This window comes from Triturus cristatus, chromosome 7 (genome assembly GCF_964204655.1).
Source record: "Triturus cristatus chromosome 7, aTriCri1.1, whole genome shotgun sequence".
NCBI lineage: Eukaryota > Metazoa > Chordata > Amphibia > Caudata > Salamandridae > Triturus > Triturus cristatus.
The window spans coordinates 1,018,295,479-1,018,310,646 of NC_140590.1; the positions used below are offsets into that span (position 1 = coordinate 1,018,295,479).

At 44.8% G+C, this 15,168-nt stretch overlaps 1 protein-coding gene across 2 annotated transcripts in view; it reads right to left on the reverse strand.

Moving 5' to 3' along the window:
- AFF4 (ALF transcription elongation factor 4) overlaps positions 1 to 15,168 on the reverse strand; it is an 862,537-nt gene that overhangs the window by 811,124 nt on the left and 36,245 nt on the right. The window lies entirely within an intron of this gene.

Sequence of the window (15,168 nt, forward strand, 5' to 3'; positions counted from 1 at the left end):
ATACGGAGCACCCTGGCAGCGCTGGAAAGCGATATAAAAAAACTCGAACAAACCTTCTTTGATACTGGTGAAATAGAGGGGGCGGGTCTGATGAAAGCCAAGTTATTGGAATACGAAGAGGAAGCGCTGCGCGAGGTAACATTTTTAGGGAAATACGCGGAGGCTAGACGGTATGGAGAGGGTGGGAGACCGGGGAAGGCCTTGGCGGGCATGCTGAGAACACCACGTGCTGCGACATACATCCATGAACTGCGCACGAAAGCTGGTGATCGGGTTCATGACCGAGGAGCGATCATTGGGGCCTTTTCCGATTTCTACTCCAAACTATACACAACCACCCAGGGTACGTGCCCCGATGGGTTGGAGTCGTTTTTGGATTCGATTGCGTTGGAATGGTTTAATAATACACATAGGAAATACTTGGACCTTCCGATAGATGCTGGAGATGTGGCACAGGTCATTAAGAGCTTACCACCCGATAAGGCGCCGGGGCCGGATGGTTTAACCACGGCCTTCTATAAGGCATACGTCGATGAGTTGGCGCCCAGGCTGCTGGCAGTATATGAAGAGGCCTTGGAGAAGGGGAGTATTGCCTGCATCTATGCGGGAGGCTCTGATCATTACACTGCTCAAGCCAGATAATCCGGCGAACGACTTAGACTCCTATAGGCCCCTTTCCTTGATAAAGGTTGATGTGAAGATCCTGGCTAAATTGCTTGCGAACCGGGTGCAGCCCATGTTACCTATGATAACACGCCCCGATCAATCAGGATTTATCCCAGGGAGATCAACCTCACACAATCTACGTACGATTTTTTCCGCCCTACACTACTTACACCCCGATGTCAGAGCTGCTGTGGTGTTTTTGGAAGCCACCAAGGCCTTTGATACACTTGAGTGGCCCTATCTATTTACTATATTAGGCAGGATGGGCTTCAGCGCACTCCTCATCAAAATAATCCGCTTGCTCTACACTTTGCCCAGAGCCCGGGTGCGGGTAAATGGCCTGTGTCTGAACATTTCTCCATCTCACGAGGCAGGGTTGTCCTCTCTCCCCGCTGCTATTCGCTATAGCTATGGAGCCGCTGGCGGACAGAATTAGACATCATACGGCTAGGGGTATAGGATTCAGTTCTAGAAACCTCCCAATATCGCTATACGCGGACGATGTGATCCTCTATCTTATCAACCCAGATGAAAACTTGAATCCTATATTACGGGAATTTGTCCGCTTTGAAGGTCTCGCGAGCATTTCCGTCAATTGGTCCAAGTCGGTAATCTTTCCCCTGACTGATAAAACCGCAAAGGTATCCTCCGAATACCCCCTGCGCTGGGAGGCGGATGAGGTCCAATACCTGGGGATTTGGATCAGTCGGAACTTTCAGGCGATCTGGAATCTTAATTATGGAAGAGCGATGTGGTTGGGAGAAAAGGTGAAACTTTGGACTACACTGCCACTGGCCCTCACTGGGCGGATTGCGCTGGCCAAAATGATTGTCCTACCCAAATTCCTCTACCTATTTGCGAATATACCAATTGGGAGTTGATGCCGTCCGCGTCCAGGCCTTGTGACATCTGGGAACAGTTTGCGAGTTGGGCCCGGGAGAGACAGGGCATGGATTCAGAGGGTGTTATCCTGAATGTGTGATCTCTGAGGTGGGGTGTGGTGGGCTGGGGGGACGCTCCGCATAAAGGTGACACTCAGATTTTCCTACGCTATGGTTTGTATTTCCTACGCTATGGGTTGTATTGGAGCAGTATACCAGCTTTGATTAGTGCCTGCGAGTCATGTACGACTGTTTCTCCATGTGCTCATGTTACGGGTTGTGGCCTCTGGAACTCCTGGATTCAATTTAGCATTGTGCATTGCCTACTATGGAATTGACATGATAAATACTGCAATTTGTGCACATATGTATGACACCTGGCAAAAACATGTATATGAATGTGCTATAATAATGACTAGCTGGTTCTGTTGGTTGTATTGACTTTGTCATCATTGAAGAAATGTTTAATAAATTTGTTTTTTTTTTTTAAAAAGACCGCTTCTTCCTTCTCAGGAACCACCAATGGTCCCATTTGGACCACACCGGATGAGACCATCCTACTCTACTACTAATCATGAATTACTCTTTAATTTTATGGAACCACAGTCACACCGGTGGAGCACATATGAAGAATAGTAAAGTGCTTTCTATATAGCGTTTCATACTGTACTTCTGCTGATTCCATGCACTGCAAATAACAGGTGTTTTCATTACCCACTTTAAAGGTACTCCGTTTACAGACCACAGAAGGATGTAAGGCAGAGTTGGCCTACACTGATCCAAACTCTCAACCCATTTTTCAGTGGTGAGTGTTCACTCACTGGTCTTTTTATTGCTGCCAGGCTTGAAGAGACTAAGACGAACCGGTACATACTGCTAGTCACAATCACCTCATTTCCCAGTAGAACCACCTGCGCTGCACTTGAAGAGAACCCAAGTAGACTGCATTCGGAAAGACCTCCCTTCTGCCACCTTGATAATGTTTTATTTTTTATTTTATTTTTTAACACGTGGGTACTCTACCCACTCTCTCTAGGTTAATGCTATGTATTATCAATCGATATTTAAACACATTTAAACCTCACAAATGGGCTTGAGGACCATGCTTCAGGTGATGCCACCATTCACCAGTGGTTTAAGTTGCCCTTCTGTGGACTACTTGCTGAAGTAGAACGCCTTAATTCCATGGTAACCATAACTCCTATTCTCTAGCGCCTAGAATGATTGCGGCTTGAGGCGTGCACTGTGTAATATAAAATTGACATATTTGTAAAGGCCTAAAGACATTAAGATAGACAACGCTAATAGCTCCAGAGTTGCCGAGACCTATTGGTGTTGCCAATGCTTGTTTAATGTAACTAAAGCATTGTGTGGTAGCACACTCATTTACCGACAGCACATTTTCTATTGAAGTAGTCACTAACTTTGCACAGACATACTGTTTTACTGACAAAACTGTTTAGTACACAAATGTCAATGTGTATAAATCGGGCTTCAGAGAATATTTATCGTTTGTCTATCACCAAGTAAAGTGTCTTGTTCCTATTAAAATCCGTTTCCAGCACTTCAGTATTACAAAAATGTGAATTTCCTAACTGCTGAATGATTACAGTTCATTTACAGATATCTACATTTTATTGGGTGATGCATAAAAATATATATAACTTTCCTATACTCCAGCAAGATTGCCACATAATTCACTTTAAAAACTCCACTTACTTTGAAGTCAGTGAAAGAAAAGTAAACAATCCTATAAACTGAAATTTGTCAGACGACATATAGGCTGTCATATGACATAGGTCTTAGAATCAACAATTATGAATAAAAGACAGATTTTAAAGGCATCTTTATTTACTGCTCACACAAAACACAGCCGGTGACACCAGTGGATCACGACCCAGTTTGAGAAACATTGTTTTAGAATGCTACAACAGACATTTACAGTGCTACAAAAACTGTGTTCAATCAACAAATAGAAATAACTTGCCTAAAGCAACAGTTTTGGAGCACAACCTACACTCTTGGATATAAACAAAACCTGAATCAATAAGTTCGATGGGTTCACCATAGTGCTACAATTAGCTTCCATCTGACTAACTAAAGGAAGAGTTAATACATGAAGAGAAAATCAAAGAAACAAGAAAGCATCTAGCACAGCAGCAACCAAAGAGTTAATCGAAGGAAAATGAATTGTAAACTGGTTTGAGATGCAAACCGATTTATCAATGGCCGGCCAAAACAGACAACTAAGAGCACCACTAGACTGCTAATTTACCTCTGTGATATCAAAGGATCAGCTAAAACTATCATCTTTTACATTCTCAGGGTATAAAGTACTAACAGTAACCTAGTGTAAACTGTAGCGTTCCACTAATTATCTCAATGAAGCCAAACTCCGATATGCACATAACTGGATGAATGTGAGAGAATTAATATGCGTTTCGATGCTTCCCGTTTTCCCTAATTTTTACAGATAAATACAGACAGAAAAGCATTTCCTTGTGTGTATTTATTTTTAAATGTGGATGAAAAAACGAAAATTGGTTTGATTTTTCAGTGATCCTAAATACTCTCTGCCATGACTGCCGGGTCAATTCCAGTGCGGATTGATAGATAAAGAGGGTTAAACAAGCATTTGCAATGCAATTGGCCTCGCCTTTGGAACCTTATATGTATTAAGCTATACAGCACATTAGCCTGGGTGCTGAAACATTTACTGTTCTTTAACATGGAGGAAAAGTAAGCGCCAAACTGCGTGGCATGCCAGGTATGGGAACACATGGAGAGGAATATTGCTTTTCAGCGTAAAGTGCTATAGTCCAAAGCTCTGTTTTTTATATAGAAACAGGGCCTTCGGTGGTCATATCACTGAAAATACAAGATTTGAAAATATTGTCTATGGTGATTGTGGAAGACAATTTCTATGGACTGGTATCTAAAGAGAGCTAAAGTGATTCTGGTAATTTAATGACCTCTGCTGGTCGTTTTCTATCAAGACCGTTAGAGGCAGTTGAACAGAGAAGAAAAAAAAAGTCCCTAAGCGGAGGCAGACAAGACCTAGGGCTAATCTCCAGAGCCCACAAAGTACATACACATATATACTAAAGTATATACAAGAGGTCTCAAATGCTCACCCTAAAGAAAGGAATTTTAGTACAGAGGCTTAAACTGCAGTAGATCTGCACAAGGTTGATACTGAAATTTTCATAGAAGTGCATTAATTGATCTTCTGTGGGTGTTCTCATCACTGAAACATGGCAGGCATTCAAGCCTGAGTTTATTTTTATTTGTTAAATAAATGTGGAAATATACCAGTTTCCGCTTCATTTTTTTCTCAAAAGTGAAAGGTGTGGAATAGTGGAAGAGGTGCAGCGCTGCGGCCAGAGTGCCTTACTCCGGACCACGGGGTTCACAGTTTGATCCCTGGCGCCGGCAGCAGGTTAGCCCAGCACCATGTGACTCTGGGCAATAGCTCGCTTAATCTTACCGACGGCCCCCAGCGCCAGGACACCTCTCCCGAGGTAGCTGTGCGCTTTACAAATGCTGGTATTACATTTATTTTTCATTTACAAAACCCAAATTAAATATGGATAAATACAGATAAAATTAGCAAAAAATAATAGATGGATGGAAATGTTTAAAAAAAAAGCCATAAAACCAAAGCCCCAATTATAATGAGCAACTGTGTAATGTGGCCCAATAATGCTACCGAGAGGTTCTGGTGACAAACCACAAGGCAGAAGGTGGATTGGTTTAGGAAGAGCACCTAAACCATGAAACGGAAATAAAGGGCCATATAACACATTACTCATTATTTTAAAAAATTCACTGATCTTACTACTCTTTAGAAAGATGGAGCATTTCAGCATCATCCTCAGTTTAATTTTTCATTGTTGTCTCAGACTGCAAGAATGTCCGTCACTGTTTTGAGAAAGGGGTCATTTAGTTGGGGGATAATGTACTAATATGTAGTTTTAAGTTCCACTTAACATGTATTAGGGAAATTTTACATGGACAGAGGCACTGTAAGGAATTAAAAACCTTCTAAGGTATATTTCCTTTTGCACTACATGGCTTATGAAAAGTTACAAAAGACAGTTAACAGATGTTTTGATAGACAATCTTTCAGTTTACTGCAGTACGAAAGAATTTCGATGTTGGTTCATTCTTTTGACTAACTTTGGGGAGGTTGAAAATTTGTACGGAAATAATCCTTGCTAACCGATCTTAGGTGTGTGTCAGGTGTAATTGTCTGTCGGATCCTTGCAATAAAAATATTTTAAAAAATGTTCACACACAAGAATACATACGTCTCTGTAGCTTCCCAGACAGCCCTATTGGGTTGCTCAATTGACCCTTATTCCATCAGCAGCATGCCACATTCTGGAAAGCCACTACGTATAAACAAGTATTTGCAATGCAATAGGTCTCGCATTTACGAGAGTTTGAGCTATTGGCATTGTAAATAACAATGCCTTTTATGTTTGTGTTCTGAAAACAGATAAACAAAAGGCATTGCCATTTACAATGTCAATAGCTTAAACTCTTCAAATGCGAGACCGATTGCATTGCAAATGCGTTCGTGCTATACATTTTTAGGTCTCGCTGGCTATCGCGTAAGCGATCGCTCAGCGAGACTCTAGTAAAGGGGCTCCCAAAAGCGGATTGCATGGCGAGCACGCGCACAGTCACGTGCATCGTGCCGCCATGCAATCCGTTTGGCATCCTACTTCAAAGGGTCCGCTCCCCCGCCTGGAATGCGCTCCCCAGCCAAGCGCGCGCGCCACGCTCCGCCGGGCTTGTCTTGTTAAAGATAGGGATGTTCTCAATGGAGCAGTCTGGCGACCTTGTGAGGCTGGATTAAGGACACTAAAAGGTGATGGAGTGAAGGGTAAAAACATGTAATTGGGGCATTAATTTGCTATCGTTTTCCAAAACATTTTTGCAATTGGAGTCACAGGACTCAGAATATGCAGGTGTTGCAAAGTTTTTCTCTGGAGAAATTCCTGTAACTCTCGGAAATATTATGATTACCGCCCATATGCCATGGAATTTTCTGCAAGTTAATTTCCATGTAAAAGTTGCACTTTCAAGCCTGTTTTGGATAGTTATGAGAAAATACAGATCACCAAAAGCTAACACTTTCAAAATGCGGAGGATAATGTTTGTAAATGTAAGATGTGAAAAAAATATTTTAGCTTTAATTCGTGGTTTACAATTAAAGTTTGTATATCTCCAATTATATGAAATTGCTAACTTTGCTCTTTGTTTACATTACTGTTTTTTTATGGGTTCCATAGTTATTGCATGCTTGGACTCCATAAGTGATTGGTCATATGCCAGGAAGTATGTATTAGAAAGAGTGTCTTTGGCCTTCACACTTTAAATATGCATCCACACTCCTGCATGTTGCTTGCACAGTCTCACTTAACATCAAGAAGGTGTGGCTCGTGCCGTGGCACAAGCTCATATAATCTGAGGGAGTATCCCTTGGTGCTCCCATCCTTTCCTTTTATGACATCAAATAAAGTGAAATCACATGACTTGTCTCTTAAGCCATTGCATTTATTTCATAGTGGTAGTGGAGATGACATCACCAGTTTAATCTGCAAACCTTCTCATCTAAATACCATATCGATTCGAAGGATCATTCTGTGAATCAAACATTGTAATATATGGAACATTCATATGCTTACGAGTACCCAGTTCAGTAGGCTTGGCTTATTCTAGGGGGATCTTTCCTTAATTTGTCCCCAATGCAAAACCAAACTGTTACATAACGTTGGCAGTATATGCGGGTGAGCATTATTTGCATAGGCCTTGCCATTATGCACACTATTGACAGTTCTGATGTATGCACTTTTCTTGCCAAAAGACAACTATAAACTCCACCAGGCATTATTTAATGGATGCAAAGTCCTCAAGGGAGGTACCATAGTTACCACTCATGGAAACTCAATAACATTTATATAATGAAAGCCTCAGTGGTTAATATGTAAAACAAAAACACACAAAAAAGTGCCAGTGCTCTCGTCAGGAGGCAGTTTGCACCAGCCCATTTCTCATGTTAGTGCCGCCTAAAACAGAACCAACTATTAACCATGAAAGCTGAGGGAGGATGTGGTGTAATGGCCAGGACTGCCGACTTCAGAGATGGGGAATCAGGTTTGAGTCTCCGCGTGGGCTCAACTTCCTGTGATTCTGGGCAAATCACAATCTCACTGTAAATAAAAGTGTCCTTAACTGGTGCTCATGAAACGCCACTGTGATGATTAAGTGGTGGTGCTGAGCACCAAAAACCACCGGTTCAAATTAAGCACTGAAAAGGCTAAATCTTTGGAATGATATCTCATACTCGGTGCATCACAACATCAGGGTTGGTGAACGCCACTGCAGAATACGATCACGGCGTATCTCGTTGTAAAAGCGGAGGCAGCAGAAAGCAGCAGAACGCAGGTCCCTTGGACATCACTGACAGTGAAAGGTGAAGACAAATATGTAGTGTAGCTGGTGAACAAGGGTATGATAAAACAAGCATTTGCAATGCAATAGGTCTCGCATTTACACGAGTTTAAGCTATTGGCATTGTAAATGACAATGCCTTTTATTTGTTTTAGAAACGAAAACAAATAAATAAAAGGCATTGTTATTTGCAATGTCAATAGCGCATAGCGCGTAATGCGAGATTTATTGCATTGCAAATGCTTGTTTTTCAAAAGCATTCGGAGAGAGCACGCCATGTTGAATGTTTGTGTGCTTTTTTATGGTTGGGACAGAGTGAATGTAAGATCGAATCAGTTAATGGATGGATGAATCGATGCACAAGTGCAAAGATGAGTGGGGGAGGGCATGTATGATGATTTATTGAGACCCCAAATCCATTAATGATGCAAAAAGCACTTTGATTCCTAAGCCAGACCTATTGACATTGCCAACGCTTGTTGGTTATGTAACTTAAATGGCTGTATTTCATCCGTGTAATTACCCATGAGAGGCAGGCCTACATTACTCAATGCTGATTTCATGCAACACCAAGATCATGCCAAGATGAATAGCTGAAACCTCAAGACTCTGTTGCAGATGTTTGAAAAAGGTGTGGTGAGAGTGGGATCCAGAGGTACCACCAATCCATCATTTGCTGTAGAGGATTTATATGCCACTGCTGTCACGTGGGACTTAAACCAGTGTCAAATGCGCAGACAGGTTTAGAACCTCCCTGAGACCAGAGTGATACTGCTTGAATTGTAGTGACGTCCAACCGTGCTCTTGTGTCACAGACTGGTAGAAACCCCTGTAGGAGGAGCTGTGTACCAGTGGATAGAGCTGTAGACTTTAAAGCATTTAGCACAGCAGCCTCTCAGATGTCCAAAAGTGTTGTACAGCTACGATGCTTGAAAGAAAAAGTAAAAAAGTGCTAAGACGCTGCTAGTGTTGACTTCTCACATAGCACTTTTTTTTTTCACACGTTCAGCCGTGCTGCACAAGCAGGTGGGCTGCTGTACAACATACCTGAAAAAAGCATTGGCAAAGCCAAATGGTCTCGCCTATGCGTTTGTTCGCATCCTGTTCTTTCCAGTGGGTTATAAAGCATCTGGCATATATTGGTCCATCAGTCTGCAGTGCAGCACGTTAGTGATAATTTAATGCGCTTCAGATTATTAATGTTTTGTGATTTTCGGTGGGATTTCAGCAGCTGTTGAGATGTAATTAATACTGCAATGTCACACACAACACAACAGTCAAAGCTCCAACACAGCATCTTGTATAGGTACCTTGAAGCCACAGATGCTTCTTCAAAATGCAAGCCCACGGATGCATGTGGAAAAACACAAGATTTGTAAATAAAGAGGTTCTTAAAGCCGTGCACATACCTCTCAGAGTACCCAGGTCACATGAAAAGTTGCAACCCTGCCTATCTCATAACTCTGGGCCGGATGTAAAACCTTCCCGATACAGAAGCATCAGCTGAAAAATAATATTGATGGACAGGAACTTGCTTCCCAAGATCAGTAAATCAGGGTCTGATCGATACCCAATCTGTGTGCTCCGATCTTCCAATCAATTGGCTTGGGTTTCGGACCCGTCAGCAAGGGCGCGGGAGCCGCGGTTGTCTGGAGTGATTGGTGAATTACAGCTGCCGTTGGATCTCGGCGCGGGCCGCCAAGTGCTGTGTAATCACCGCGGCGCTATCATTCGGAGGTGGGGGCTCGTTAATGAGTTTCCGCGTCACCGCTTCCTAACTTTTGATGGCATTATCAATAACGCTAATAATCTGCTCACCACGCGGGGACTCGTTACTCTTGAAGCTCGCGCTGCACCAAGCGCTCACCTTTCGATGGCTGAAGTCCATGGGAACCGCTTCCGTGCCTTGGCCGCGCTCCAGCCCCAGAGACGGAAGCGCTGTACAAAAAGCCTTTGATTCTTCGAATGTAGTTGGATTTTTATTGGCATGGACAAGCTGTGGGTGCAGGGAATCACACCCAGAGTGTTAAAAAGCCACATTTTGTTATTTGTGTATCTTGTCTCAGGGTGTGTGTGCGTGGCAGCGGCTAAGGTCATAGGAGGTGAAACGGCAATAACGCCCCGTGCTCCAAATGTGGGAGTGCGTGTAGCCATACAGGGACAGCGAGAAAGAAGGACACTTTAAAAGCGTTAATTTTAAAGGGGGAGTTTTTTGGCTTCTCTTCTTATTGTAATTTATATAGAGCTAACTACTCTAACGAGGCCCTAAAGCACGACAGGGTGAGTCGCACAGTACTTTATTTTGTTGACATTTTGGAAAAATAAAAATGCCTAAATTGGCACTTATATACATCTCTGCTTCTGCGTTAGGTTTTGTCTCACTATGGCTGACGGCATAGGTTGTTACACTTGTATTGTCCACAATTCACATATTATAAGTGTTTTTGTCTCCATGTTCTAATTAGAAAACAATGGAATACTCAGAGTCCCATTGCAGCGACGTGTTAAGTGTGCCATTTGCTTAACCTTACATTTCTGACATTGGGAACAGGGACATCTTAACCCCTTCTGTGCCACGCCCTTTCCCCCTCCTGTGCCGGGCGTTTTATTAGTGGGTGGGGTTCATGACGAGATAGTCTCGTCATGGGCACAGCGCGACCGTGCTCCATGACGAGACTTTCTTGTCATGGGCACTGAAGAGGTTAAAGATTTCGGGAGCCCCTGTTCGTTACAGCTTTATAAATACAAGCGCTCGCCATTTCCTTGTCCTCCCCGTGAACCCGTGCGCCTCTGTGCTCCGTGCCTGCTTCACAGCTGTATGAAGACTTTTCTTATCTGCTTGTTAAATAAACAAGCAGATAAGAAAAGTCTTCACGATAGCCGTGAAGCAGGGGAGCCAGTCTGGGTGGGCCGGACCAAAAAGCCGAAACGAGGCAACGAAAAACCCTCCTTTCCAAAGGGAAGCCAGTATTTACCATAAACGCTGATGCAACACCAATGAAAATGAGGGCCGGGGCTTCAAGCCCTTCTTTCCAAGTCCTCATTAACAATAAATCTCACCGAGCGAGCAGCGCATGTGCACAGCGACGTTAGGCGAGACATAAAAAGGGTACCGCACTTAGTGTATCACTGTTTTATTAATCCAAAACGTCCACCACATTTAGGAGCATTATGTTGGCCATCTTTGATCAGTACAACGATACACTTCTCAAAAGTGGTTGATCAGTGCAATGTTTACTCAGCTACCATTTTGGAATGGAGAATCATTGTTTACACTGCTCCAAGATGGCCAACACATTGTTCAAACAAGTCAGCTACATTAGAACTTTAACGCAATGACACTATGTACAATACCACTGCAAAATGGCTGCAGTTTGTCAGTTTTCATTTTACGTTTGTATTTAAAGTATAGGCCCCTAACGTGTAGATGGCAGCATGTTTTGTTTTTCTACTTTTAATCGACCTTGCATATGCTTGTGGATTAGTGTGTGTTTTATTGTGAATAAGTCACTGGGTGGATGATTGGATGTAGTTAGAGAACGCATGCATGATGAGTTACTTAGTGGCTAAACTCAATGACTGAAGAGGTCAAACCTATTGGGATTGCCAATGTATATGTCTTTATTTAATTCATGCTTTGGAAGGGGTACTACGCAAATAAAACAATTTTTTATAACAGCAGTGCTACCTCAAAAAGGTAATACATTTCTGTAAAAGATTATACCATCAGTGACAAACTGTCGCGTTATTGGAATCTTTTTCTTCCTACTAACTGTGCTTAAGTGATTAGAATGAAGATTCAGGTCACTACAGTGCCTTAGCCGCGTCAATTTGGGAGATAAGGTGTTCACGTCCTTCATACTATCGCACCAGTGCAGAGGACAAATGTCTTGTCTCCAGTGAAGGGCTGCAGGACAACCTCCCAATGCTTGCACAAGAGTCTTCACCCATTAAAGCGCCCACTGTGGACTGAAGCACTCCAAAGCTGGCTCCTCCCATGCAAAATTGATGAAGTCAGCGTGATTGGCACACGGAGGTAATCACTGCACCAACAACGTGGCTGCTGCAGACTATTAAGTCTTGCACTCTGCTTCTCCTCCCACCACCCCAGGCATCCTCAATGCACAGGAGAGCCATCAATGAAATGGGGCAACAAGGTGACTTGTTTTCACCATGAAGTATAGGTTGTTTTGTTAAAGTTGTCTTTATTGGTTTTATACCTCCTGGTCAGAAACCTGCTCTCTCGCCCTGCAGCTCCGATGTTAGTGCCGCTGCCCTGCCAAGGCATTTGTCGGTCTTGAGTCTGTGCCCATGTTGCCGGTCTCGTTGTGCTCGTTTTTTCAGTCTATTGCCTGTCTAATACTTTGTCCGGTCTTCTCCCCATTTGTGCCTGTGCCCTTGTTTTTGTGACCCTTGCCTGTTTTTTGCTGCACATTTCTTCCCGCCTTTCTCCCCGCCACTGCTGCCCCTGCAACCGCTCCCCCCTGCCAGTTCCCTCCCCTATTTAATGGTGGCCATGCCACTGGCGCACCAAAGGCAAGCCCATCTGCGCCCATCCGCGACCCGACTGCGATCAGCGCCAGCGGCCCTGGATCTCCAACCTTCCACAACTACGACTCGGCTGTCCTCCTCGCAATTAACCCCAGAAGGATCATCAACTGCCAGCTGTCTACGCCGACCACCACCCACAGCCAGTTCTCCTGCAGTCACTGCAGCCAGACCTTCACCACCCTCCGCCTCCCCCCACGGGCACTGCCCCCACATCAGACACCAACACCACCGAAGCCCTGAAGTGCATCCTCCCCAACGTCGCTCCCTGCACAGACACGCCATAGACATCTGGGACCTCCGACACCCTCTCGCCAGACGTCGCCTTCTTCACAGAAACCTGGACCAACACCTCCTCTACCCCGACATCGCCACCCCTGACGGATACAAGATTCAGAGGAAGGATTGCCCCATCCGTCCAGGAGGATGACTCACCATCGCACACAACAGCTCCCTCAGACTCTCCACCTCAAGTGACTCCTTCACCACCAAACACCTTCACTTCCAGATCCAGATCAGACCCACACTTCGCCGCACCCTCGCCTACAGACCCCCTGGACCTCATGCTCCATCCGCCACTACCATCACTGACCTCATATACCCCACGCCATCGCCTCCATGGACTACATACTCATCGGAGACCTGAACTTCCACCTAGACAACCCCAATCCAACCACCCTCTTGGACAACCTCGCCAACATCAGACAAACAGCTCATCACCACACCTACCCACAATGCATGAGACACCCTCAACCCCATCTTCGCAGGTGGGAACATCCACTTCAGCCACATCACGCAACCCGCATTAACAGACCACCACTGCGTAAACTTCGTCAACAAACACACGCCTCCCAAACGCGCACCCCACCCTCCATGAAGAAACTGGAGCAAGGTCCCCGAGGAGCAGCTCAACTCCACCCTCAACCGCGACGCCCCCACCATGACGGATGCCAACCTCGCAGCCAAAGAACTCCACAAATAAATCTCCAACTGCGCAAATGGGCTCACAACCCTACGTAACCCTGACAAACCGCACCCCAGGAAGGCCACCTGGTTCACTGCAGACCTCCAAGAATCCAGACGCACCTGCAGACGTCTCGAGAAGGAACTGGAGAAACAGCAAAACTTCAGAAGATCACACCATCTACAAGAACCCCATATCGGATTATCACCAACCCATCAGATCCACCAAAAGGACCTTCATTCAGAACAAGATCCTCGCCAACTCCAAGGAACTCTACAGCGTCATCTAGGAATTCACCAAGCCCCCCAGGGAAACCACAGACATCACCCCTTTCCAGGACCTCTGCACCAAGCTTGGCTCCTACTTCCATCTGAAAATCAAGGGCCTCTAGGACGACTTCAACGACCAGACACCCGACTCCAAAACCACTTTCTACTCCAGCAACGCCAGCCAGCCCACCATCTCCTCCTGGACCCCCGTCACCACCGAAGACACTACATCGACCATGAAAGGCATCCACTCTGGAGCCCCCAGGGATCTTCCATAGAACTGCCGCCATCGCTCCGCAACTACGACACACCATCAACACTACCTTCGAAACAGGCATCTTTCTAGATGACTGGAAATGTGCAGAAGTCAGACCCCTAATCAAGAAGCCAGCAGCAGACCCCACGGACCTTAAGAACTACCAACCCATCTCCCTCCACCCCTTCGCGGCCAAAGTAACCGAGAAGACAGTCAAAGCCCAACTAACAAAATTAAATGAAGAAAACTCCATTCCAAACTAAATTTTGAAGAGGTGGAGAGCTCTCGGAAGGGTAGGGCAAGCATACAGGAGTGCAAACCTCTTGAAAGGTTAGACACGAAGGGGACTCAAAGTTTTTATAATTACCCATAAATGTGTCAGCCATTCTTTCCATCACAGTAGCTTGCCACAACCAGGCATGCTACTGAGACAATGATTGCACTCCCTTTTTCTTCCATGCTGCTGCTAGGGGTAGTTTAGCTACACCAAGATACAACCAGAGTATGGCCCTGTCCCCTTTGGTTTGGAGCTTAAGGATATCATCCAGTAAACCTAGTAGGGCAAAGCCGGGATAGTCCAGAATCAGGTAGCCCAGAAACTCTTGGATTAGAGCAAGTATTTCCGTCAAGAACAGATGAAGTGTCAGGCAGGCCCACCAGATGTAGAAAAAGTTGTCAAGTACGCCCCGCACCTATTAACCCATTCACAGAGTTAAGATGTGGCTGGGAAGATTTTTGGGGAGTTTAGTGGGGTAGAGATACCACCCATGCAAAAGATCAGCTAAGGTGAAAAAAAACCCTCTCACCATGCATCAAAGGGTCCAGGGTGTAATGCTGCGGGGGAGGGGTGGCGGGGGGGGGGGAATGCTGGATTAAAGTGGATCGGTGTGAAAGGAGAGGGGAAAGGTGATCCACTCTGGGTATGGGACAAGGTACTTAGAAGTGCAAAGTGTAATTTTGGTGGGTGTGCTCAAATATGCATTGAGTGGGCTATCAGATTTCGGTTTCCACAGCCCATCCCAGAAATAACTGCCAATCACCACTTTGTCCATATGTAACCACTGCTTATCTGACTCGCATAGGAACCATTCGAAGAGGACGCAAAACTCAAGATGCTTTATA